Raw genomic sequence first — 25,368 nt, 5'->3', positions numbered from 1 at the left:
CAGCTAGCTACCTCCTAGGTGCACTACAGATTGCCGACATGATGGCGACTTTGTGGTGGACATGATCTAAACCAGCAGTTGTTTGATTTTATTTTTAAATTGCGAGGGTGTGAAAGAGTAGGTGGCCACATGTAGAATTATCGTGGTGGTCAGGATGCTGAGCCTCTCCATCCCCTTGGCTGCACTTCAGCTACGTGATACACAGAGGCAGGCATGAGGCCCCTGGCTCCTTGTCATAAAGCCGCGTGCACTGGGTTTCTGCTATCTGTCACATGGAGACGGTGCTGGTGGCAATGATGATAGTGATGATGAGGATGATGGTGATAATGATGAGGAGGATAATGGTACTTCCGTGTCCATTACAAGGACTGATTTATGGGAGAGGACTTTGTGCTCTATCACTTTATCCATTCACTCAGTATTTATTGAGCCCCTGCAGGATACTGACACAATGGTGGGCTTCATGGATATAGCCATAAAAAAGACACAGGCTCTCTCCTTAAGATCTGGGATTGTCTGAGAAGCACAAATAAACAGATAGAAATGTGATGGCTCAGTATGACCAAAAAAATATTAGCTGAGGTAAAAAATAAGACAGAAGGATGAATTTTGCTAAGTGTGGGAAAGGCCAGCATCTAAGTTGAATTTTTCGAAGGTGAAATAGAATTTGCTGGTGAATCTTTTGTGCAATAAATATGTTCTGGGTACTGTGCTGGGCTCACAGGGTGAGCGTGACAGGAGCTATAGTTGATCATATACTGTGTACAGTCTACTGCGTAAGACACAAAATCAAGGCATGACAGAGGCACGTCAGGGGACCACAATAGATGGGCACTTCAGTGTATGGGGAACCCTAAGTAAGTTGCTATAAATGGATCACTAAGTGGTGGGGTAGTAGGAGCCAGGGAAAGTGAGGCCGAGGAGGTATGCAGGGCCAGTTCATGGAGCACCTTGTCACCAAATGTTAGTCCTGAGATCATGGTTGGGTGAAATAGCCTTTTCTTTGTGTCACTTTTGCAATTCCTTCAACTCTGTCTTGGGGTCAAAGAGCAGTCTAAGGAGAAATATGGTTTTAATTATTTAGGTGAAATGAGAATGAGTGTGTGTCAGGTGTGGTATATTTTAATGGTTTTTCATGTGTCTTCTATTATAAGAACTGCAAGCTCAGGTGCCTACAAGGGCCATGCAGTTGACACTGGTGAGTGGAACGGTCTGGGGGACTGGTTGGGGAGTACTGAGTAAACCACTACTCAGCTCTGACCAATGGTTGCAATAAGGGACTGCTAGACTAAAGTAGCCAGGTCTTAAGTTTTTTCAAAAAAAAGCTAGATCTACGGCCATACTACCTTGAACACTCCTGATCCCATCTGATCTTGGAAGCTAAGCAGGGTCGGGCCTGGTTAGTACTCGAATGGGGGACCACCTAGGAAGACCAGGTGCTGTAGGCGTGAAAAAAAATAAAAACCTAGAAATCTTATTATTTTGTTTAATGTGAAAGTCCTCTGTTTAAAAATGTGGCATTAAATCAGTTAAAACAGACAAAAAACATTTGTAGGCCAAAGAAAATTGGCCGGTGGGCTGTTTTTACCTCATGAACCACTCATTGGTGAATCCTGGCCTATTCTTTATAATTAGTACATTATGACTACATAAATCTCCCTCAAGTGGAAGTTTAGTTAATATATTAAGGAGTAAATTGGGCCATTTTTGGTAAAGGAAAATTTCCACAAGACAGTAGAATGGTGGAAATTGGTCCTCATTAATGTCTGTGTGTTTCCTCAATTACTTTGTTGTTCTCGATCAAACGCTTCTGATGAGGGGTAAAACTACAGTAAAACAAGTGTCCATGGCAGTTCTGGTGTGTTCTTAGCAGTTTGCTGGGCGGCACCAAGGTTTGTATCTAAGTCGACAGCCGCCTTAATAAAGCTTGTTATGTACTGCGACCAAGGCGAATCTCTGTAGTGAATCAAATGAGTAGTTTTAGGGTCTGTAGATGACAGTGTTCTGTGGCTTCCTCGTTTAGGGTTGAGACTCCCAGCCACTAAAATATGCACATTTCAAACCAGAGTAAGAACATGAGCAACTTAGTAGTTATCGTGGAATTGAGTGAATGTCATAAATATTTATTTATCTTTTTCATAGCTAGCATAAAAATGTTAGGATATAAAAAAGTTGTTCACTATAAAGACAACAAAAAATTCATTGGCTCTACATCTCCTGAATGTGTGTGTCTCTTTGGGTTTTCATTAGCGTCTAGCAATATACTTCGAGAAATTAAATTTGAACAGAAGCTTCAGCAGAGTGTGCAAGCCCCTAGTGTTCATAATTAACCCTTTTCAGCAAGGATCCGTTGCATATGGCAGTTGTCTTTTTAAACCATACAGTGGTTATAGTTAAATTTAATGAATTTTTCTTTTAGAATTATTTTCTTAAGAAATAATCTTTTGTTTGTTGAATTTGGAAAATAAAAGTATAAAGGAAAAAAGTCACTTATAATATTTCTGCTCAGGGGCAATCACTGTTAATGTTTAGAGTTGCAGAGATAAAGAGGTTAGCGTTCGAAGTCAGACCAATATGGGCTTCACTTTAGGCTCCTCCATTTATTTAACCTTGGCAAGTCTTATTTTTTTCATCTGTGAAGTCAAAATAAAGATATTATCTATTTTATTTTATATTTTGATTTTTAAATCAGATCACGCATATTAAGCAGTTAGCACATGGCACAAAGGAAACATTTAAAAAATTAGCCGTTATTATTTTTTTATTCCTTTTGCTGTAAACATTTTATTCGAGTTCATATTGTCAATACACTATTTTTTTTCTTTTGTAAAAAATACCCCTCACATTGTTCTCCTATCTCTACAAAAATATTCTCTAAATGTTCTTTTTAACAGTTATATAATATTTGTTTATATGACTGTATCATTTAATTCTTTCTCTCATATATTTAAATTGTTGCTCATTTTTTTTGTATTATAAACAATTCTTTGATGAATATCTTTATTAATCTTTTGGGACAGCTTAATCTTCTAGTTAGTATAGTAACTACATCCCACATTTGGAATGGAAAGAATTACTGCCAGCAATCTCCATTGAAGCTTTTGATGATGATGGAAATAATCTATATCTGCACTGTCCAATATAGCAGCCACTAGCCACACATGGCTATTGAGCATTTGAAATGTAGTTAGTGTGACTGATAAACTGAACTTTAAAAAAATTAACATGATTTAATTTTAGTTCAAATAGCCCCATGTAGCTAGCAGCTACCATATTGGACAACATGGGCTTATGCTGTTCTGGTTCAAGGAATAGCGTGGACTTAGGCTAGGATTTTGTTTTTTATGTAGACATATCCATAGAACATTCAGCTTTGTTTTCTTGCCTTTTCTTTCACTATATGGTATACAATTTCAGGATATTATAATTTCCCTTTCTACATGTACATTCTTTTTATTTTGATGGAGGATTGGTACAGGATGTCTCACATGCCTGCTACTCTGGGAGGTTAGAAGTCTGAATTTTAAATGTTGATTATGTAGGACTCTTAAGTTGTCAATGACAAGAATCTAGCTTAGTATGACTTCTGTCTAAAAGGAAATTTCTTGGCTCGTATAACCAAGTCAAGGTGTGGTCTGGCTGTAGGCATGGTTACAGCTCAGCTAGCCTTGTTTCCACCCGCCAGCTTTACTTTTTCTGTATTGGCTTTGTTAGAAAGCTCTCCCAAAACAGTGGCAAAGATGACCACAAACAAGACAAGATTACATCCTACTAGCTCAGCAACCTGGCACAGGGAGAGAGGGCATTTTCCCTAATAGGTCCACAGGCATAGGGCTGACTCTCAGTGGACTTGTTCTCATTCCTGAGTCAGTCACTGTGGTCAAGGTTAGGGGGATAGATTGCCTGCCCATTGGCCATCTATAGGGCCACAGGGTGAGGTTAGCCCCACCAAACTACACGGACTAAAACTGAGATAAGAAGATGATACCCAAAATGAAAATTAAAGTGGGAAATGCATGTTTGGCAGGCAGACACGTGCTACACAATTGCTGCTCACTGCGCTACTCACTGTATCTTTGAAGCGTTTTTAGTTCCCCCAATTCTTAGGAGGAGGGGAAAGATCTTCTGTCCTGTGAATTGCTATCAATTTACATAGCAGACTTCTGTCATTTAATGGGACCATTCCCTTATCCAGAGCAGGGTCTCGAGATGTGTCTTCCAATTATGAAAGCATTGGGATGTTTGGATTCTGTCTGGTCTTGCTTTGTCTGTGTTTGTGACAGTATGCTCACAGCTAATTCCTCCTCTCTAGAAAGTAGCTAACTATACCCCAGAGAGTTAACAAGGTTAAGTAAATCGATGCGTCTATTGTGATTATTTTTCTTTATGAATAAGGCAAAAGATATATTGCCTAAGTGCCTTCTTAGAAGTATCTGAATCAAAACTGATGGGATTTGCATGTCAGGCTCCAGATAATCTAGGAATCTGGTAGAGAATGGGTACTTCAGTCCACAGTCAGTGTATTGCAGCAATATCTTGGGACTTATGGGTGTAATTAAACCATCCCTATTAGTAATTACAAAACGGGACTCACTGCCCTTAAAGGTGAGTGTAACATATCAGATCTTCATAAAAGCCTGAAGCTATTTCATCAGCAAAGTCCATGTAGGAAATATTTTATTAATATTTCAATTTTCTGATTCAGCTCTTTGTGTAATAAAATATGGTGACTGTTCCTTTTGACTGTTCTCGCTCAGCCTCATAAGAGGTTGAAGTTTTGTAGCACTATTTATGCCAATTTTCCTTTAAACTCTCCAGTATAAAGCATATCAGCAAATTAATATTCCCTGACTCTAAGATGAGATTGACCTCGTAGGTATAAGTTCATTTCTTGTTCTAACATCTACTGTACCGTGAAATTAGGGATCTTTTCTTTATCTAGCTATATATTTTTAACTTCATTTTCATTGTGGCAGGAGTAGTGGTAGGGATCTCAATCCAGTTATTGTGTCCCCTTGATATATCATCAACTTTTAACTAGTCAGTCATTATTGCATAAGGATGCAGGCTGTGCCATGAATGCAGCTCACTTCTTAGTCCTCTTTTATTCCAGCTTGAATCATAGACAAGCTCTCTGTATTTAAAAGGGATTGCAAATATAGAGGTCAGTCTTAGTGAAACTCTGAGGTCACCTCTCCCGAGTCACCTGTGCTGAATTGAGTTACCTATGTACACATAAAAGAAGTAAAGCACTGATGGATTGTGTAGCAGGGGCCCTAGAATATGGTAGAATACATGGATTCTATTATCAGGTCAGTTAGAAGATCTGTGTGCCCTTGAGCTACTTACTTGACTTCTCTGGACCTAAGTATTCTTAACTGAGAAAGAAGGGTTTGGATGAATGCTCTCTGAGATCCCTGCCTACTGTAACCCTCTGATTTTATGTACACTGTTATTTTGTTCATCTACGGTAATACCTAATGACTAGTTATACAGTATAGTTCAGAGTCACACACATATAATCTCCCATCTCTCTTGAAAGCCTTCCCAGATTTCCTCAAGGTAGATTCCGTCCTTCTCTGTTCTTATTGTACTTTTTACAAATGATATTATATATCATAGTGGGAGTTTTTATGTGTCTTTTCTTCCCTACAAGGCTGTGAATTCCTTGAGGACAGATGTCTTTTCTTATATATCTTTCCATATGTGAAAAGTATTTTGCAATGAAACACTCGATAAATATTTGGCAACCATTTTTTAGAGGGAAAGACATAAACAAATACAGATACAAACATATCTGAAAAGTGACGCTGAAAAGTGGTGAAATTGCTTTGATGGATACACCATGTAAAGTTAACTCGATAGTTTCTCAAGGAGATTTCATTTTAATGTATATGAAATGCCAAATTTCTCCATTTGAGTAGAGGTAAATCATTTCATGCACATAATGGAATCCTTTTATACATTTCTGATTATTTAGCACCTTATGGTAGGGCCATGCTATGTTACTTCTTATCATGTCAAAATATGTCCTTTCGGTGGTAAGGTCATTTTAGTGCTTTTAAGAAAGAAAAGCGAGCTCCTACTATTCTCACTGGTGTTTTGATGTTTTGAGATTGTTTTTGCATGGACTCTGGGAGAGCTAGTCCTCAAAAGAAGACAATGGGAATACATCTCCCCAAATCAATGAGAATTGTGCTGTCCTCTAGAAAATTAGGTTTGAGTCTCATCAACGTCAGTGCCTGAGACTTAATAAACCCCTTTTCATGATTGCACTGCGTATGAATTGTGTAATGTGTCTAGATGGGCACATGCTATGATTGCTTCTCTTTCCTCTGCATTCCTAAATGGCAGTGTGGTGGATTCATGTGAGGTTTGTCTCAAATAAACAGCCCAGGCTCCATGAGATAATTTAGGGTCTGCACTTGGAAAGTTTCCATGGACCCGTGTAAGGTGTTACTATTAACTAGAAACAATGGGAAAAAACACTCTTTGTGGCTTTTTTTTGAAAACTCATATTGGCATGAAGTACTTAAATAATCTTGCTTCATACAGTGTCATGTGTAGGTTCACCATGTAATTGCAGAAAGAACCTCCAGCTTGGTACTTCCAGCTGGGGAGTTCATGGTCAGGTTGGGTGACTTTTGATAACCTTTGTTCATTCAGCCACTTCAAGTAAGTGCCTACTATGTGCCAAACACCATTTTAAGTACAGGAGTTGGGGGTGACAGAGATGGTGGTCGGAGTGTTTAGACTGAACACCTTGCAGACAGAAAGCCTACTGATTTTTCATTATCTCCATCTCAGATGTTGAAAATGAACCTGAAAAATAAGTGCTCCGGTACTGATGCACTGTTTATTTCTCGCACAGACTTGCAGTCTCTCAGTGATGGTGTTTCAGATCTTCAGCAGTTCATGCTGGGAGGTGAGCTCTCCCAGAGATGAGCCCTTGGAACTGTCAAACACCAGCGCTATTTTAAGTTTGAAAGAAATTTAAATGATAATTTTTAAAAGCCCTCTTATCTCCTAATCCTTTGGAAATTGCCCATAATTTGAATTCAGTGAATGCTAGGCCTGGGCAGCCATGCAGCCAGTCAGTGGGTGCCCGAAGCCTTGGGAAGGTAGGACAAGGCCATTATGATCTGGCACTGTCTATTTTGGAGCAATTATCTTTTTCATTTTAGCTCTGGCTCCCGATGTCCTAGATTTGCTGGGTCTTCATTGCAAAGCAAGAACCTTGGAGTTAATTGAATCCATTAGGTCGATTATGGCTGGAGTTGATGCATATTATTTTTCTACCTTGAATATGAATGATCATATTTCATGGTGAAGCAACAATAAATTCGGTCCAAGCTATGCCGCTTGCTGGCTATGTGACCTCGGGCAAGTCACTTTACATCTCTCACCCTCACTTTTCTTATCTGTAAAGTGAGGGCTTTTCACCTTTAACATTCTAGGATATATACATAGGATTCTGGTTCTTAATGTTATGCTTGCTAGATCAGCGAGCTGTTGAGAGGCATGTGGGTCATATGCACTCTATAGGCTACTGGGATTCTCAATCTTGGCTTGCCTTCTAAAGCGTATGCATATTACCCAAGTAAATATGCCTGTCAGTGTCCTAATTTATTTCACAAAATGATAGAAGCCTAGAATCTCAGGCTTGAATTAATATTAAATTTTTATTTAATTAGGCAACCCCATTTTGAGATCAGGAAACTGTGCCATCCATCCATCATATTCTTTTATTCAGTATTTATTAATATTAAACACCTGCTATATGCTTGATGCTCTGCACAGTGCTAAGAAAACAAAGTAGAATAAGATACAGTACCTGTCCACAAATCTCTCCTTCTCCAGAATGGAACAAAGACCCTTGCAGTACAAATCAGTCACTCTTAATTGCATTGCCTTTTGGTTTTGTGTGGCTGAGATGCTGTTTATGGTGAGTCAATGGCAGGGGAAAAAAGTTCCCCAACTCTGCCTCTTGTAAACATCTTTAATCATTTAAAACTTAAACTAGAGACTGGATTGGAGGGAAGAACTGTGACAGGCCTGTTTATAAACAAAAACCCCATCAAGAGTCAAATAGCATTTTCCCCTGATGAAGGACTTCAATATTGGAAGAGCACACATTCAAAACCATAATCTGATCTTCAAGTAAGTGTTCAAAGGAAGTAAAAGGCTGCACAGAAAATACAGAAAATGAAATGTAATGGGCACCCTGTGAGAAATTAGACAAAACCCAGGAGGCCTTGAAAAGCCTCAGCGTGACTGGTCCCCAAGCCCAGAGCCAGGATCTCTAGCCTTTTTGACAGTAGCAAGCATACATGTGAAGCATTTGTAGTCGAGGAAAGGTTTGTGAGATGACAGTTAACATACTGACTATTCTCAGGAAAATTTCCAGAAGGGAGAAAAATATTCCAAAATAAGCAAACAAAAAATAAGTATGTCACTTGCATCATTTAAAAACCCATTTCCTGCAAGTTTCTGGGATCTCCCTTTTACCCACCACTGCCTACTGAACTCCTGCTTATCTGTCAAGGCTCCAGTCCCTTGGCCTCCCCTCTTCCAGGCCTTCCTGGATCCTCACAGGCAGAATGAGTGGCTCTCCTGATCATGTCATGGCACCAATATTGGACCCCACATTCTAGTTATTCACTTGCATGTCAGTCACATCTGTAAGACTCTAGTGTCCCAAATGCAGTGATCATGTTTCTTTCACAATATAATCCTCTCCCCTGCCTGCGGGCCTTGATTAAAGATGACACCCAGTAATGACACCTGGCTGATTGAGTGGAAAACCTTAAATATCTAGTATCTCTGCTAAACTGAGAGAGTCACATGGTAGTCATTTTTGTTGTGAACAGTTTCATCAGGAATTGGGACAAAGTGGACAAAGTATGTCCGCCTGATTGGCAGATAACACAGAGACCAAAGAGCTAAAACAACTAGCTTAGGACATCTTTGCATATGAAAAGGGTTGACTGAATCAAATAAGGTAAAATTTAAAAGAGATAAAGGTAATTCTTGTACTTAGGTGTAAACCATTCATACTAATTGCAAAATAGAACATAATGACTATAGCTGTTCTTATGAAGGAGTTGGGGGAAGGGAGAGTTGATCCAAGTTAATACAAGTCACCAGTAGGCCACTTAAGATGCCTGATCACTCTTGGGGTAGATTAACGGAAGAATTTGGTAACTAAAGAAGATAAAAGTGGATTTTCTGTCTCTGCCCACTGGTAGGCCAGTCAGGAAGTTCAAGTGTATATGGACACATCTCTCTCCCACACCAGCTGGTTACTCCATGAATGTGGCATGATGTCTTCTAACTCAGCTCCTTTCACCAGAGCCCAACACTGGGCCTGAAATGTAGTAGATTAGATAAATGTTAGTGGAGTGGGAATTGATCAGACTAGATTGTGTCTGGAGGAAGAATGTTGAATAGTCAAAAAAAGGTAAGAAAAGATTGTCCCTCAAAGAATTGGAAAAGTAATAGAAGCAACCAGAGATATTTATACTTTGAAACACATATTTGTTGGCAGAGTTGAGTATATGGGGGAAGTGTGGAGTATAATCACCATCTTCAAATATTTTAAAAACTACCGGGTAGAATGGAAATTAGATTTCTTCTGTTCACCATCAAAGGCATAGAGATTAGAAAAAGCAAGTTTGGGCTCAAAGAATTATCTAATTTTGAAGTGCTTTATGTGAGATAATGTGCTCCCTTTCCCAAACTTTGTAGGCTGAAAAATTTTAGGTAAAAGGGTACTGTAGAGGACTGCCATACTGGATTGGGGGATTGGATAAAATGATTTCTAAGAATCCTTTTAAATCTAACATTTTATGCTTTCTATTGAATAAACAATCCATTTTAACCCCAGAGAAACATTTAGTATATTAATATAAGATAAACTGTTATTATTATAGTGCTTTATCCTTCTTAAAGCATATTTATTTACATTATTCCAAGTGAACCTCAGAAAGATACACACACATAGAGGAAACATTGTTTTTGTCATCTGACAGATTAAAAAACCCACTGACTAGGTATTAACAAGTGACAAGGGTTGTTAGAGGAGCTGGTTCCTTAACTTAATAAGAAGAGCTTACAGTCTGATTTTATGTAAGCAGTTAGAAGATCCCTAAGAGATCGATTCCATTCACATCCCCATTTTATAGATGAGGAAACTGAGGCATAGGGAGGTTCAAGGGCACATAGCTATTAAGTGGCAGAACCTATATTTGGACCAGACAATGATTTCAAAGCTCATGTTTTAACCTCTGTGCTGGCTTGGACATCTGTAATGAGTGTGATACCTGATGACGAATTGATAAAATTGTCAAATCGAAGAGCAGCCAACAGTTTACTTTGCCATCAGCCATTCAAATGATCAGGATACAAAAGTAACAGCTGAAAGTAGTTTGTTAGTTTATTTGTTTGTTTGTTTGTTTATTTAAAATGTGGAGTCCTGGGATCTCTGTGAAAGTTTTGCAAGAAGAGTTAAGATAGACACAACTTCCCAAAGGGCCCCAGAATACAATCTGGGCTCGTATTCCTGAAAGTGTTTCATGACACAGTTGTACATTACTCACCTGGCTTGTTCGGCATGGAGCTGCTAGCTTAAATGGATTTTTCTAAAACCTGCATTTCATGTTTTGAACATCCAAACCATTTGTGTGCTTCATTGACAGTGAGTAAAATAATGGAAGCATGGTGTCTCGGAGCCTATTGGACATTTTCCGAATTACCCTAGACTTCCGAGTGCTTTTCTTCTTGCTGTGACTTTGCTTGGCCTCCTTAGAGCTTATTAAAATGTTTTGCATGGTTTGGCTCTACAAGGAATGTCCCTAGCCTGCTATGTTCCTTTAGCTTGTGCTCTATCTTTCCCACATTTCCTGCTTTCACTTATTTTCTCTTACTGTATTTGCTACACCTCATGCCCATTTTCCCTCTGACCTACTGTCTTTGAGACCTGTTAGCTCCTTGAGTAGTGACGTAAGGTAAAACTGGAGGTTGATAGTGGAAAACTGATAGCTTGGTATTTCTGTAAAATTGAGTCACATAGCCTCTGTACTTAAGAGAGGAATGCTGTCAATTTGTACTCTCCAATATGGTAGCCACAGGACATCTGTGGCTATTTATATTTAATATAATTATAGTAAAACATCTAATTTCTCAGTCACATGAGCCACATTTCAAGTGCTCTGTAGCCTCAAGTAGCTAGTGGCTACTGTAGTAGAGCTAGTGGCTAGCACAGATACTGATCATCTCCATCATGGCAGAAAGTTCTCTTAGCACTGTTTATGTGCTTGGAATAACTTTGTAGTCTTGACACCTGAGTATAGACTGAACCAGACAGATACAGGTTTAGTGCTGGTTATTTGTAGTTGAGAAAGTTACTTTATGGCCCCTAATTTCCTCATTTGCAGAACGAGAATAATAAATAATTACATTGCAGGGTTGTAAAGAAGATTAAATGCAATGTCATATGTAAAGCAGTTGTTGGTTTTCAGTAGTGCCTCAAGGGAGAGTCATTCCTTCCTTAAGTTATTCATGATATGTGACATCCAATTTGATAGCTTAAAGCCAGTTTGTAAGCTGGCCTCCTACAAGTTGTCTCCCTTGGTGTTGCATGATAATGTAGGATTTAACATGCACATTAATAATTGTTTACTCCTTTGAAGGGTCGAATGGCAAAAGACAAAAACAAAGAAAACTTTTAATGAATAGATGCTTTCTAAGAGAGTCTGTAAAGTAGGTCACATCTATCAGGAACCGTTTTCATAATGCAAAGACTACATTTCCCAAGCCACATTTCAAGGAAAATCAGGCCCATAATGGCTTCCATCAAATTACTTTGGGGAACTTTGCATTTCCTAATCCTCTTGGAGAGTCACATAATGCACATTTTATTTTTATTTTAATTTTTTCGGCGAGGCAACCCTTGGTTGATCTCACAGATTGCAATGACCTTGTCAGCTTACAATCCCTTATTTTTTTATTTTTTATGCCTACAGCACCTGGTCTTCCTAAGTGGTCTCCCATCCAAGTACTAACCAGGCCCAACCCTGCTTAGCTTCTGAAATCAGACGGGGTCGGGCTTGCTCATGATAGCATGGCTGTAGACACAGGCTGTAGACACAGAATGCACATTTTAAATTAAAGGCTCTGAGAAGTCTTGCTGGAAATAAAGATATTCATCATTTTTTAACTCAAATGTTTTGAACTTTTGTGGGCATGGAACTCCTTCCTGGTCTTATTGAACGCCTATTAACATCGTGTTCACAGAAGCCCTTTTAGAACATACTGCTCTGAGAGCCTCTACAATCGCTATTTTCAGAGGCATCTGTAGGGAAAGCTCACTGAGAAGCATTTCCTTCTGCGCTAACCTAATTCTAACATAACAAAAGGGATGTGGTGCATAGAGCTCAGCCTCTTTTGTAGTTCCTTAAAGAAAAGGTAAGTCTGAAGTGAGTTCAGGACCTGAGAGTAACCTATTTTGTCAAGGTTTAAGGTTCAGTAAACAGTGATTGAGATCTCTTGTATTTCAGACAATCACAATGACTGTTTTTGTACTTCAAGACTAGAGGCTAATGTAACTGTATATTTCCATTGGAAGGCCAGCGTTTTGAAGCTCTCTGCCTTCAGTGATTTGTCTTTGCAAGACAATGCCCATTGGGTCTGACGGTGGTCTAATAGAAAAAGGGAAATGTAATTCAACCTGTGTTAGTGAAATGATTGCTTTGAATAAAGCTCCACCTATGTTGGCTCTAATAAAATGGTAAGATCTAAGATAATAGTTTTACCTTTGTTCTCTAACTGCACCACATATGATAAAGGCTGGCAGATAAACCCACTCAGGTAAGCAAATCACAAGATGGAGGAACACTGAGAAGTACTAGTCAAAACTGATGGCCAAAGCAGGAAAGAATAATGAGCAAATTCTTGAATCAAGTTTCTGGATTAGAGATACACATATATATCTATGTGTATGTCATCTCTGTCTATCATCCAGTCATTTATCTTAGGGGTCAGCAAACTTTTTCTGAAAAGAACGAGATAAATATTTTTGGCCTGGGAGGCCATATGGTCTCTCTTGTAACCACTCAATTCTGCTGCTGTGCTAAGAAGTAGCCACAGTCAATACACAAATGACTGTTCCAGTAAAACTTACAAAAACAAGCAACAAGTCAGATTTGGCCCAAAGGTGGGAGTTTGCTGTTCCCTGGTCTCTGTATTTGATAATCAATATAAGTACCAGTTGTGAGCGGTTCCTGAAGTGCTTGCCTGAATCAGATCCTTGTTCTGAAGTCAAACTGGGAAAAACAAATATCCTTTTAATGAATCACTGGCATTAATGACTTTGCTATATAGATGGATCATTATTGCAAATATTTAATGATCAGGAATTTTTTTAAATGCTCATTTAGCTGTCACAACAACCCTATGAGTTAGGTACTATTATCATCATCTGCATTTTGCATATGAAATTAAGACTGAGGAGTTAGCCTTCTCTCGGTCACACAGGGAAGGAGTGGCGGGTCCTGAATGGGCAGCACAGGCAATCTGGCAGCAGGCCCCGCCCTCTGCCTCTAGCACTGTAGTCTTTTAAGGGAATTTCAGTAAAAACAGGTCTCCTTGGTTTAATGGATAGCATAGCACTCCCTAACATGGGGCTTTGTGACTTTACAGACAATCTACAGTCTTCATCTCCATCTCCCCAGCTCCACACACAACTTTGCTTGAACCACATTGATCTTCTGGCTGTTTCCTGAACATGCCAGGTCCTCTCACAAATCAGGGTCTGGAAATGCTGTTCCATATAATAGGATTACATTCTCCCTACCTTCTTTACCTTCTTTGTCACTTTTACTCACTCATCTTTCAAGACCCACCCAAATTATCTCCTCTCTTTTCTCAAGCTTCTCTTTGGGCAGAGTGATTTCCTCTTTTCTTTTTGTTCCAACTGCATGTGCTGACACTAAATATATGGGTTTGATTTTTTTTCTCGAGAAGAGTGTGTGAGTTCCTGGTGACAAGGAGCATTGTCTCACTCAGCACCTACCACTTCACCTAGCAGTTGTTCAACAAATATATTTTGAATGAAGAAATAAATGAGTGAGTGAATTTACAATAAGCTCAGTAAGTAGCCATACCTCAAAACAGGCATACCTCATTTTATTGTGCTTTGCTTTATTGTACTTCACAGAAGTTGTGTTTTTTACAAGTTGAAAGCAAGATCCTCCACCAGCAAATAGATCACAACTTGCTTTATTGCAGTACTTGCTTTATTGTAGTGGTCTGGGACTGAACCCACAATATCTCCGAGGTGTGGCTATACGTACTTTATGTTAAAGGACTAGGGAAGTTTGGGCTGACTCTTGTTTGGTAAAAGGGTCTTTAAATGTACCTAAAAGAGCCTGTTCTGATTTATTGAAAATCATTAAGGAAATAAGTAGATCCTGATATGAACTAAACTAACTAGGAGCAAATGAGTGACGAGTATTATGATTGGAGTTACTCTTGGCATTAACACTGCGTTTTACTTTAAAAACGTGACTTTCTACCAACATAAAGTTGCATTGTGTGTGAGTGTGAGTGTGTGTGTGTGTGTGTGTGTGTGTGTGTGTGTGTGTGTGTGTGTGTGTGATGTATTATTCTGCCTGTTAAAAGACTGTGTAGAATGCATGGATAGAGTTATGCCTCAGCCATCTATGAAGTTATTTTTATCTGACAGCATCAAGACACATTTCTGGGATCGTGAACCATCTTAATAGTTTTTTTTTGTTTGTTTCCCACAACCTATCTTTGTACATAGTAGATGTTCAGTAAATGTTTGTTTTAAAGTAAATAAATGAACCATGAAACACACAGGACTCATACTCTTAGAGCTTTAAGCTTCACTAATTACATGGAAGCATTGATATTTTTAGTATGCTTCCCACATGCCAAGCAGGGAGCTAGATCTTGAAGATACAGCTGCTATCAACATGACTTGACAGCTCTTCTTGATCATCTTATGTGTGATAGATTCTATAATAAATACTTGTGAGTTACTATACTTGTTAGTGCTACGTCTTTTTGGCAAAATATGTTATGAAGTAACAGATACCTCTGTTTCAGCTTCTTCTTTGTTCAGACCTCTTTTGCCTCTTAATGAGTGTTTCTTAGAGTATCTTTAGTGCCAAGCTATGAAATACTTGTGAATGAATGAACATTCTTGGAACCAAAAACGCAGACTCTGGAATGAGCTTTGGTTGTAGTCAGGGACTTGGGTTCAAATCCCGGCTCTGTCACTGACTGGCTCTGGTAAAGATCCTGGAGGAAAAACATGGTCACCAAGAACTTAGTGGAAGGTCTTAAACTATTTTCAAGAAAGGATCTATAGATCTTAGAGGATAGAAGGATGCTGTTGATATGTTTGTGTGAACCATGGCGTATGTAGATGTCGAAGGAAAAATAGCTAAAGTTAGAGGAGGTTAGGAATTTGGATATCCTGAAAGCAGATTTCCTCTATGACGTCAGCTGGGACCATAGTAAGCAGGGTTAAAGTTTGTGAACAGGAAGTTGGGAGAAGAGGGAAAACAGCAAAAAATAAAATAAAAATTATGAAGATCACAGTAGGTTGAAAAAAATGAAAAGAAGCCAAAGCTGGCGTTTCTTTCTCTTTCTCCTCTATTTCTCCTTGTCTCATTCTTGGGGGACGCTGACGTCATCTCTGCAAGTCTTTTACAAAGGAAACTTTGAAAGGAGGACACACTTTCTACAGGATAAGACTTAGAGTCCAGAAAAAGGTTTCATGCTAGGCCTCTGATTATTCATGCCACTGGGATAAGTTCAGGGCACAGGCTTGCAGTCTTTCAGTGTTCGTGAATTAAAGAGCTCCAGTTGATCATCCTATCAGGAGAATAATCATGGTTATTTTGGTGTCTGACTAGAACTGCTAGAATTGGAATGAGTACCTTTTGCACATAATTTTGTAGACGTTATCTAATTTATACTTTAGGGCATTCCTATGAGAGCAGGTGTTATTATCTCCATTACGGGCAGAAATTGAGGTCCAAGTTAAATGATTTGCCTAAGGCCATGCAGCTAATGAGTAACATAGATGGAACTTGAATCCCATCAGGTCTTCTGATTCACACTCCATATTTTTTTTCACCATAATGGGCTTTTGGAAGAATGTTATGGTCTACTTAAGAGGGCCACACAGGGTCTAAACTTTCATTGTCTTTAATAAGATAGTGAGCATGTGAGATATCAAGGACTTGTTGAAGAACATTTAGCGTGTGTTAATAGTACCACTTAAAATAGCAGACCACAGATGCAATATTGGTGTAGAAGTTAACAGCATTGGTTTTGAGGTTTACACTCTGGCCCTCCACTGAAAGCTGTTCAGCTTTGAGTAAATTAGGTAAAATGATTGTGTCTCCTCACCTTTTACTGAGGCGTAAATTAGGTAATATAGATAAAGAACTCAGAAGTTTTCTGGAGTATGGTATACTGGCTATTATTTTTATTGTTATTATCATGCTGGTTTATACTGGAGCATCTGGGTAGCCAAATGACTACCCAGGAAGTAGTCATTTGGAAGTAGTCAAGTGTCAAAGGAAGTACAGTAAGTCTTCACTTAATATCATTGATAAGTTCTGTGACTTTAAGTGAAACAATATAATGAAACCAATTTTACCATAGGCAATTGATATAAACGAGAATTAAGTTCCTATGGCATTTCATCAACGTTATAAGGAAATGATGACTGAAATGACCTTAATCGAGGTCTTGCTGTATAGGGCTAGTTACCTACCATATATTTCATTTGGGGAATAATTTATTTATAATTGATGTAGGGATAGCTGTTGGTCAAGAAATTATCTTAGTATATGATGCAGTTGCTTACTCCCTTCCTCCTTGTCTCACTTTTTCTTTCCTTCCCTCCATCTACCTTTCATTTCTTTTGTTGAATCGAGGCTCTAGGGATAACAGGATCAAAGATGAAGGATAATCGGAGTTCACCGTATATGTAATGAGGTGGGAAAGGAATTCCCAACACAAGAAAATCATATTAGGGGCATGGCAGCATGAACTGCCATTCCATAGTGTATTTTCTACAGTTGCACCCACATAAGTGCAAAGTGGTGAGCTTGGATGATGGTGAGTAGAGGAATTTGGGCTTGCAGTCGTAGGCAGGGACTAGATCATGAAGCGCCTTGCATTCAGTGCTGGAGAGTTTTGACTTTATGTTGAGAGTAATGAACTTCGGAGCCTTGTAATCTGGGAAATTAATTGACCAAATTTGATTTTGGGAATCAGTCTACGGTAGAGGGTGGGAAGGGAAGATGGAAATTGACAAGAAATAAGTCAGAGATATGGATTAGGGGAGTAGGAAAGAAATCAGTAGAACCAGAGCCAAGATAGTGACAAGAGGAACGGTGAATAGAGGATGTATATATTTGGGGGTGCATAAAAATGTGCTAGCTATGTCTCCTATTTAAAATAAGGTAGAAGATTGAGGAATGAATTGACAGTTACCCTTGTGGTGTAAAAGAGAGTATCTTTGAACATTTTTCTAAAAGAATGACATAGAAAGGAGGCAAGCACAGCTGGAACAGCTTCAAGGGCCTTGAATGAAAGAAGAAGCAATACAAAGCTAGTGACATGTTTCGAAATAATGTTGAGGCTTCGGAGTGGGTAAGAGAAGGAGAAGTTTGTGAGAAGGCGTAGAATTTGGTGCAGATGAGAGATTTAGGGTCATGGAGAAGGAGTGGTAATGAGGGGTAAACAAGAGGCATAAGAAGAAAATGGGAAGAGGAAATGAGCTGTGAGGATAGGAAGCTGAGCTCACTTCAGCAAGGGCTGTCTTTGTCTGAAGTGTACAGAGGAAGAAAGAAAGGGGAGGGGAGAGGAGCTTTCAGAGAAAGAGATAGAGGCAGGAACTAAAGCAGATAGAGATAACAGGCCAACTGTAGATGGGACATAAGCTGTAGAAGGTGGAGGGACACAGGAGGGAGCATTGAGCTTAGGATAAAGCTGGTAAGAATTCAAAGGCAGTCATTGAAAGATGAGGGGGTACAAAGGAGCCTTGAGGAGTTCAATGAGATCACATCAATGTGGAACCAAACAACCTACACAGGGACTGGGAAGCATAAATAGCATGAACTGACAAAGCCCTGTGGGGCTCCACGAGGGGAGAAACCAGTTATAATAGTGTGAAGAACAAGTCTGTCTGTCTAGGATGCTGAAAATGCTGGTGAACAGGGACTGCTGGGCTGGTCAGTCGGGGAAGAATCATACAAGGACAGGATTCTTGTTTACCAAACATCAGGTGGATGTGTGAGAGGACATCTTTGTTGAAAGGTGTAGGATCTCAAGCCTTGGTTACTCAGAAGGGGAAGTAATCAATCACATGCATGAATGCAATACCCCCCAGGAGAAACGGGTAAGGGAAAATGTATGCAAGGTTATGAGGCCCTAACTGCAGGAGGGAAAGGGCAGTGATTGAGAGGGAATTCTAGCAGCTCATTGATGTACCTGGAAATAGAGAAGAAGTAAACCTTCGAGCTGTGGTTTGGAACCCTTGTAGGACTGGAGGAAGAGGATAGGGGTGGATATAGCAGATCGTGGGCTTAGTTGCTGACACCTAATTTCAAATCTGTTTCTTGACTTTCTGATGGAAATACATAGTGACGGGCATTTTGACTTTGGGTCCTTAGTTTCCTCATGGGTTTACAGTGTTACTGCGATGATTAGAAGAGAGATGATGATGATGTGTGTGTGCACGTTCATGTCTACACACATGTACACACCAACCATGTGATTTGGCAACAGTACCTTTTATCACTAAATGCAAAAGGTATGAAGTTCAAAAGTCAAAGATGGACCAGTGAAAATTTCCTTTGCACATTTTGGAGAAGATGTGATACTAGCGCTAATGCTAACAAAAATCTCTCCCTCCTTCTCCTCGCCACCATGATTGAGGCTCTGCCCTCTCTCAGCCCTGTGCGGCTCCTTTAGTCAGTCCTCATAGTGATGTACAGACGTGGGTGCTGTGAAACCCATTTTCCACATGAAGGGACTGAGGCTTGGAGGGTTTAGCGACATTTCAGGAGGTCTCTCACCTGGTAAGTGGAGGAGCCAGATTCAGACCTTTGACCAAATTCAAAGCTTTACTCTTAACCTCAAAGTGAGGAAAAGTAGAGAGCTTGATAATATCTTTAGAACCTAGGGTTTGACCGATCATGCTGACTCTACTGCCAAAACCCCTGTGACTTACTCCTTTGTCTCCTCATCACACCAGGCTGGTGGGAAAGTTTGTATGGCCTCCTGGAACAATAGATCAGAAGGCAGCCCACAACCATGCTCCTGAAGGAAGAGAAAGCAGTCTTGTTCTACAGCTAAGTGCTATGTGGGCTTCAGGTTTAGAAGGTAAAAAGGGATAGAACTAGTGGACAGTTTTTGGTTTCCCCTCTTCATTGGAAAACTCTGACGTGAAGATCATGTTCTGTCATGAAAAAAAAAAAAGAGAGAGAGAAATGCTTCTTTCAGAAAAGCAGATGATAAGGAACGAGGCTGTACTGTATGGAGAGGGGAAAGGGCTCTCTCAGGAGCAAGGACATGACTTAATGGAGTGACCCGAGGTGACTCCTTTGGTCTTTTAAGCCTCATTTTGTTCATCTGCAAAGTGAAGGAGTTGATCCATTTGGTCTCTACGTTTTTTTTTTTTTCTTCTAACAGGCTTTGTTGTAGAATATAAACTGTATAACAGATTCTAGTCAGTCTCTGGTTCTTTTGTCACCAGTTTTCTGGAACCATCTTTGAGTCCTTGTAGACACCATTAAAACTGATAAAAATTCTGTCCCATCCTTCTTATGGAGATAAACAGGACCCTTCTTTCAAAACGCCTAAATGGTAGAGAGAGAAAACAAGTTGACATTCTGTTGTACTATTGTGTAATTATGTCTATTTGACCCACAGCCTGAGGGCTCTTTGAGAAGCAAGGACTGTGCTTTATTTATCTTAAATCCTGTTTCTAGAACACTACCTATTAAAAGTCTGATGAAAGAATGAATAAAGGGATGAATGGATGAATACCATCCATGCCATTTACAAAGTGCTTACCATGTGCTAAGCTAATTCACTTAACCCACACAACAACCCAATGAGATGGAAGCCATTTTTTTTTCCCATGTTATAGTGTAGAAAACAGACACTGGGCAGTTCAGTCATTCATCCAAGGCCTCACAGCTCAGGGGTGACATACATACACAGTTTAGATCAAAACATTGGCTGTTGCTAACTCTATGACCCATGCTGTTAACACACTGGGATGTGCATCTCTGAAGAGGTGGCTAAGGATGTATTTAAATACCTCCCAAGGGGAGTGACCAATGAATCATCCATTCCTTTGTAAGCAAAATGAAATCAGCAATGAAGTGAAGCACAGTTTGGTCGTCTCCATGGCACCTTGCCATTTGAGGGACATTTTTAATAGGACACAGTATCATATAGCTAGAGTTAAATTGCTATATGATACGTTCTAACCCAGTAACTTCTTCGCCCCTTCTCTTTCTAGTGTCCTTCTTGAAGCCTGTATTCCACTCTTACTGAGCGATTTTCTCTTTCTCCGAGTATGTCACGCTGTCTCTTGCCTCTGGATTCTGCACATTCTGAAATGTAATTACAGGTTTTCATCTCTGATTCCTCATCTGGACTGCCTCCTCAAAGGCAGGGGCAATGTCTTATTTACCTATATATCACCAAGTCCTGGCCAAGGGCTAGTATATGGTATTTGCTAAGTAAATGTTTGCTGAGTGAATGCGTTACAGACAATCCAAAAGGCGATTTTCTAATGCTCAGAACTTGCACAGAGAAATGAGTGTGTCAAGCTGGTTTCTGCCACACACCTTGTTTTATACAGCTAGGCCATGCCTGTGATGATGAATTTCTCTGGAATTCTGAAGAATAAAAAGGAGCTAAATTAAATCCAAGGAAGAATTTTATGTGGAACACCTAGACTCGAGGTTGTCCTCTTTCTACCTTTTTAAAATATAGTAACATATTTTGTGTTGAATCACAATATTTGAATAATAGCTAATCCATCAGTTCTTCATCTGGGTAGGGGGAGGACATGGTCTGCCATAGAAACCTTGAGAAACTGTCCTGTGGCTGCTGTGGACCCTGGGTAGACAGCCATTCTGTTTTGTGTGTTGCTCATGATAGCAGATCTGGGAGGAGGTTTGTGTTTCTTTAGAAACTGTCATGTCTCCAACCAGAGCACCTGATAGTGCAGGGGCAGTGCTGATATTTCTAACATGCTTCATGAATATCCTACACATACATCCTTATGGATCTTGCAGTATTATTTTTTAAGTTAAAAAATTTTAATTGTGTTAAAATACACATAATATAAAATTTACCGTCTTAACTATATTAAAATGTTAAATATATTTACATTTTTGTGCAACCAATCTTTAGAACTTTTTCTCTTGCAAAACTGAAACTGTACCCATTAAACAACTCCCCATTTCTCCCAGCCCCAGGCAACCACCATTCTACTTTCTACTTTCATAAATATGACTACTGTAGATACCTCATATAAGAGGAATCATACAGTATTTGTTGTTTTGTGGCTGGCTTATTTCACTTAGCGTAATGGCCTCAAGGTTCATCCATATTGTAGCATACTTCAAAATGTCCTCTCTTTTGAAGGCTGAATAATATTACATTGTATGTATATACCACATTTGTGTGTCCATTTGTCCATCAGTGGACACTTGGGGTTGCTTCCACCTCTTGACTGTTGTGAATAATACTGCTGTAAACCTGGGTATACAAATATCTCTTTAAGACTCTGGTTTTAGTTCTTTTGGATCTATACCCAGAAGTGAAATTACTCGATAATATGATAATTTTACATAAAAATTTTTAAGGAACACCATACTGTTTTCCATAGTAACTGAACTGTCCCATCAGCAGTGCGCAAGAGTTCCAATTTCTCCAAATCTACTCCAAAACTTACCTGTTCTTTTGATAGTAGCCAATCTAATGGATGTGAGGTGATAGCTCATTGTGGTTTGGGGTTGCATTTCCTTAATGATTGGTGGTATTGAACATCTTTTCATTTGCTTGTTGGCTATTTGTATGTCTTCTACAGAGAAATGTTAAATTTTTTGCCCATTTAAAATTTTTGTTATTGTTGTTGTTGTCATTGTTGAGTTATAAAAGTTCTTTGTATATTCTGGCTATTCACCCCTTATCAGGTATATGATTTGTAAATATTTTCTCTCATGCCTTTTTACTCTGTTGATCATGTCCTTTCACGCAGAGAAGTTTTAAATTTTGATGTAGTCTATATGCTTACTTTTGTCGCCTATGCTTTTGATATCATATCCAAGAAATCCTTTTCAAATCCAGTGTCATTAAGCTTGTTCACTATGTTTTCTGCTAAGAGTTTTATAGTTGAAGGTTTTATGTTTATAAGTTTGATCCACTTTGGTGTAATTTTTGTATGTGGTGTAAGGTAAGGGTCCAACTTCATTCTTTTGCATATGGGTATCCACTTTTCCCATTGCCATTTGTCTTTTCTCCATTGAATGGTCTTGACTCTCTTGGCAAAAATCATTTGACCACAGTGAAGGGAATCAGACTGTCATATTAAAGATGATGTAAAGATTTGCTATATTAAATAACATATTCAGAGGCTCTGAGGATTAGGGTGTGGCAATCTTTGGGAGACCATTATAATCTTTATTTAATAAAGTAAAGATTTATTTCTGGGCTCTCTATTTTTTTGATCTATAGGTCTGTCTTTATGCCAGTAACACACTATTTTGATTACATTTACTGATCTTTATTCTCCAAATAGCGTGAGGCTCCAGGGACAAATGCCAGTGAACCCAAGAAGACTTTGATGTCCAGGGAAGGAAAATGACATCTCCAAGTCTTTCACTTGGTAGTTTGCAGAGCTGGGCCTCTTCACTATGCTATAAAACCTGTTGCATCCTGGGCCAAGATAACCCAACCTAAGAAACACAGGGACAAACTTTAACAGATTTTTTTGTAGAAAAATCATCACTGTTGGAAAGGGGAAAAAAAAAAACGAGTATGTGTTTCGCTCTCTAAATACATTTTTGAAAATTTACGTAACCCAATAAACGTAACCCTTTCATATCTCAGTTTCATGCATTCTACCCTCTGACCAGCAGCTCAGACTAATGTACTGCCATCATCTTTAATATGACAGTCTGATTCCCTTCACTGATACTTCCATTCCCCTTCCTCTTCCTCTACTTTTTCTCTAGCACTCATACCTTCTAACATATGGAATACTTGGCTTGTTTTTTGTGTGTGTTTATTGTTTACCTCTGCCCACTTGCATCTTTACTCCCTGAAGCGAGGACATTCCTTTTGTTTATTGTTATATAGAGTGTGTGGTTGTGGTAGGCAGAATAATGGTCTCCCAAAGATTGCCACACCCTAATCCTCAGAGCCTCTGAATATGTTATTTAATATAGCAAAAAAGACTCTGCAAATAGGATTAAAGTTAAGGACCTTGAGATGAGGAATTATCTTGGATTATCCAGGTGGGCCCACTATAATTACACAAGTCCTTGAAAGCTGAGAATCTCTCCCAGCTGCAGAGAACCAGAAATAGCTGCAGGAGAAAGACTCAGCCTACCATTTCTGGCTTTGTGGATGTAAGAAGGGGCCACAAGCCAAGGAATCAGTGGCTTCTAGAAGCTGGAAAAGGCAAGGAAGTAGTTCTCCTTTAGAGGCTCCAGAAAGAACTCAGCACTCTTGACATTTGATTTTAGCCCAGTGAAACCTTAGTTGCACTTCTATGTAATGGAAAATCATAAAACTGTGTTGTTTTAAATCACTAAGTTTGTTAGGGCAGTGATAGAAAACTCATATAGCACTTAATAAATATTTGTTGAAAGAATGAATGAATGAGCCTCATATCAACATTGGTAGGTAAGGACTTGTCCTTACTAAGAGGTAACAGACTCAGTGAGATGAAGCAGCTTGCCTAGTGGCTCACAGTCAGTGATCAGCAGAGCAGGATCTCAGTCTGACTCTCAGCCATCTCCCTATGTTTCTTTCTTTGCTGTAGTGTGAGAGAATGTTGGTTTGGTATTGTTCTTCCCAAACAGCAAGTTGCCATGTTGGTTCACATTCATATAAGATGGGCAGCATTCTCCTTCTCCCTCTCTCAACTGTGGGTGTGTCACACAGTTGAGAGAGGGAGAAGGAGAAGGAGAATGAAAGCATTACTGTGTCCTGTATACTAGAGACGTAATTAAAATCCTCAGCCTCAGCGCACAGGCTCTGTTCTTATGTACAAACAAACACGCCATCCAGGAGCTTCTTTGTTAACTACAAGAGGCAGCCAAGTCTGCCTTCAGCATCTTGCCTTGGGAGCCAGGTTTGGGAAGCTCTCAGGCAGGATCAGGTCATCCCAGGGCAGGGACCATCATCATTAGATCTGGGAAAGCAGTGAGCTAAGTTTAATTTCACTCCATCGGTTCTGAGCTAAAGTTTGAAACCAATGCCCAAGTGTTAATATTAAGGAATTGGTATAGACTGAGGAACTATAAAGTCGTATTCTTAGAGAATTGATTTTACAGACACAGATTTATTTCCGTGGATTTTGGAGCCTCTGCCCATGGCAGGCTAGCCAAAGCAGATGGTTGTATACAGGAGAAAATAGTGGGGAGACTGGTTTCCTCATAAAAATTTTCCATAGAAAGCTTTGCTAGAATGTGATGGGAATGCTTTCTGGACCTGAACAAAATAGAGACTATCCATATGAAAGGAGAAAGAACACAGTAAGCAATCTGCATGAGTGACATATACAACTCTGTGATACAAGCAGTATTTAATCTACAGACATTGACACATCATCAGTATTTTAAGAGGAACATCTTCTGTATAAAATTACTCAAGAGCCTTATGCTTTATGCTCTGGACTCCAACATGATTACACTATCTCCATGAACAGATGTAAGAAGCCTGGATTGATTACTCAAGGCTTGTTTCCTGCATTTCTATTTCCCTCTCATTTGACAGGTACCAATATCCATTTGTTCCATTATCTTCTGAGTTTGAATTGGAAAAATAAACTAAATCAGAGCGGTCTTTCTTGAGTTATAAAACCAGTCATGTGAAGATGCTGTGAATGCTGTTCTGCTTGTACGTAACTGAGAGCCAGTTTCTTGCAATAATTTTGCAGGTGATTAGCCTGTCGTGTAGAAGCCTGCCTTTGGGAATGACAAAGGAACATGTGGTTGTATTGCTTTATAATAAGCAGATTACTCAGGAGAATTTCTCTCTCCTCACCCCCTGCCTTCAGAAGTTTCTGGA

The 25,368-nt window shown here is 39.3% G+C and overlaps 1 protein-coding gene, 1 non-coding gene and 1 pseudogene across 2 annotated transcripts in view; 2 read left to right on the top strand and 1 right to left on the bottom strand.

Annotated features, from left to right (window-relative positions):
- Positions 1 to 25,368, top strand: part of DAB1 (DAB adaptor protein 1) — a 370,550-nt gene that overhangs the window by 13,546 nt on the left and 331,636 nt on the right. The window lies entirely within an intron of this gene.
- Positions 1,330 to 1,448, top strand: LOC120623155 (5S ribosomal RNA). The gene has a single exon (XR_005658693.1). It is a non-coding gene; the product is annotated as a 5S ribosomal RNA (ribosomal RNA).
- On the bottom strand, positions 12,015 to 12,133 carry LOC120623133 (uncharacterized; annotated as a pseudogene).

This window comes from Pteropus medius, unplaced genomic scaffold (assembly GCF_902729225.1).
Source record: "Pteropus medius unplaced genomic scaffold, Ma_sr-lr_union100, whole genome shotgun sequence".
In the NCBI taxonomy this organism is placed as follows: domain Eukaryota; kingdom Metazoa; phylum Chordata; class Mammalia; order Chiroptera; family Pteropodidae; genus Pteropus; species Pteropus medius.
Note: the sequence above shows the minus strand (reverse complement) of the source record. Positions and strands in the feature narration are given on the sequence as shown.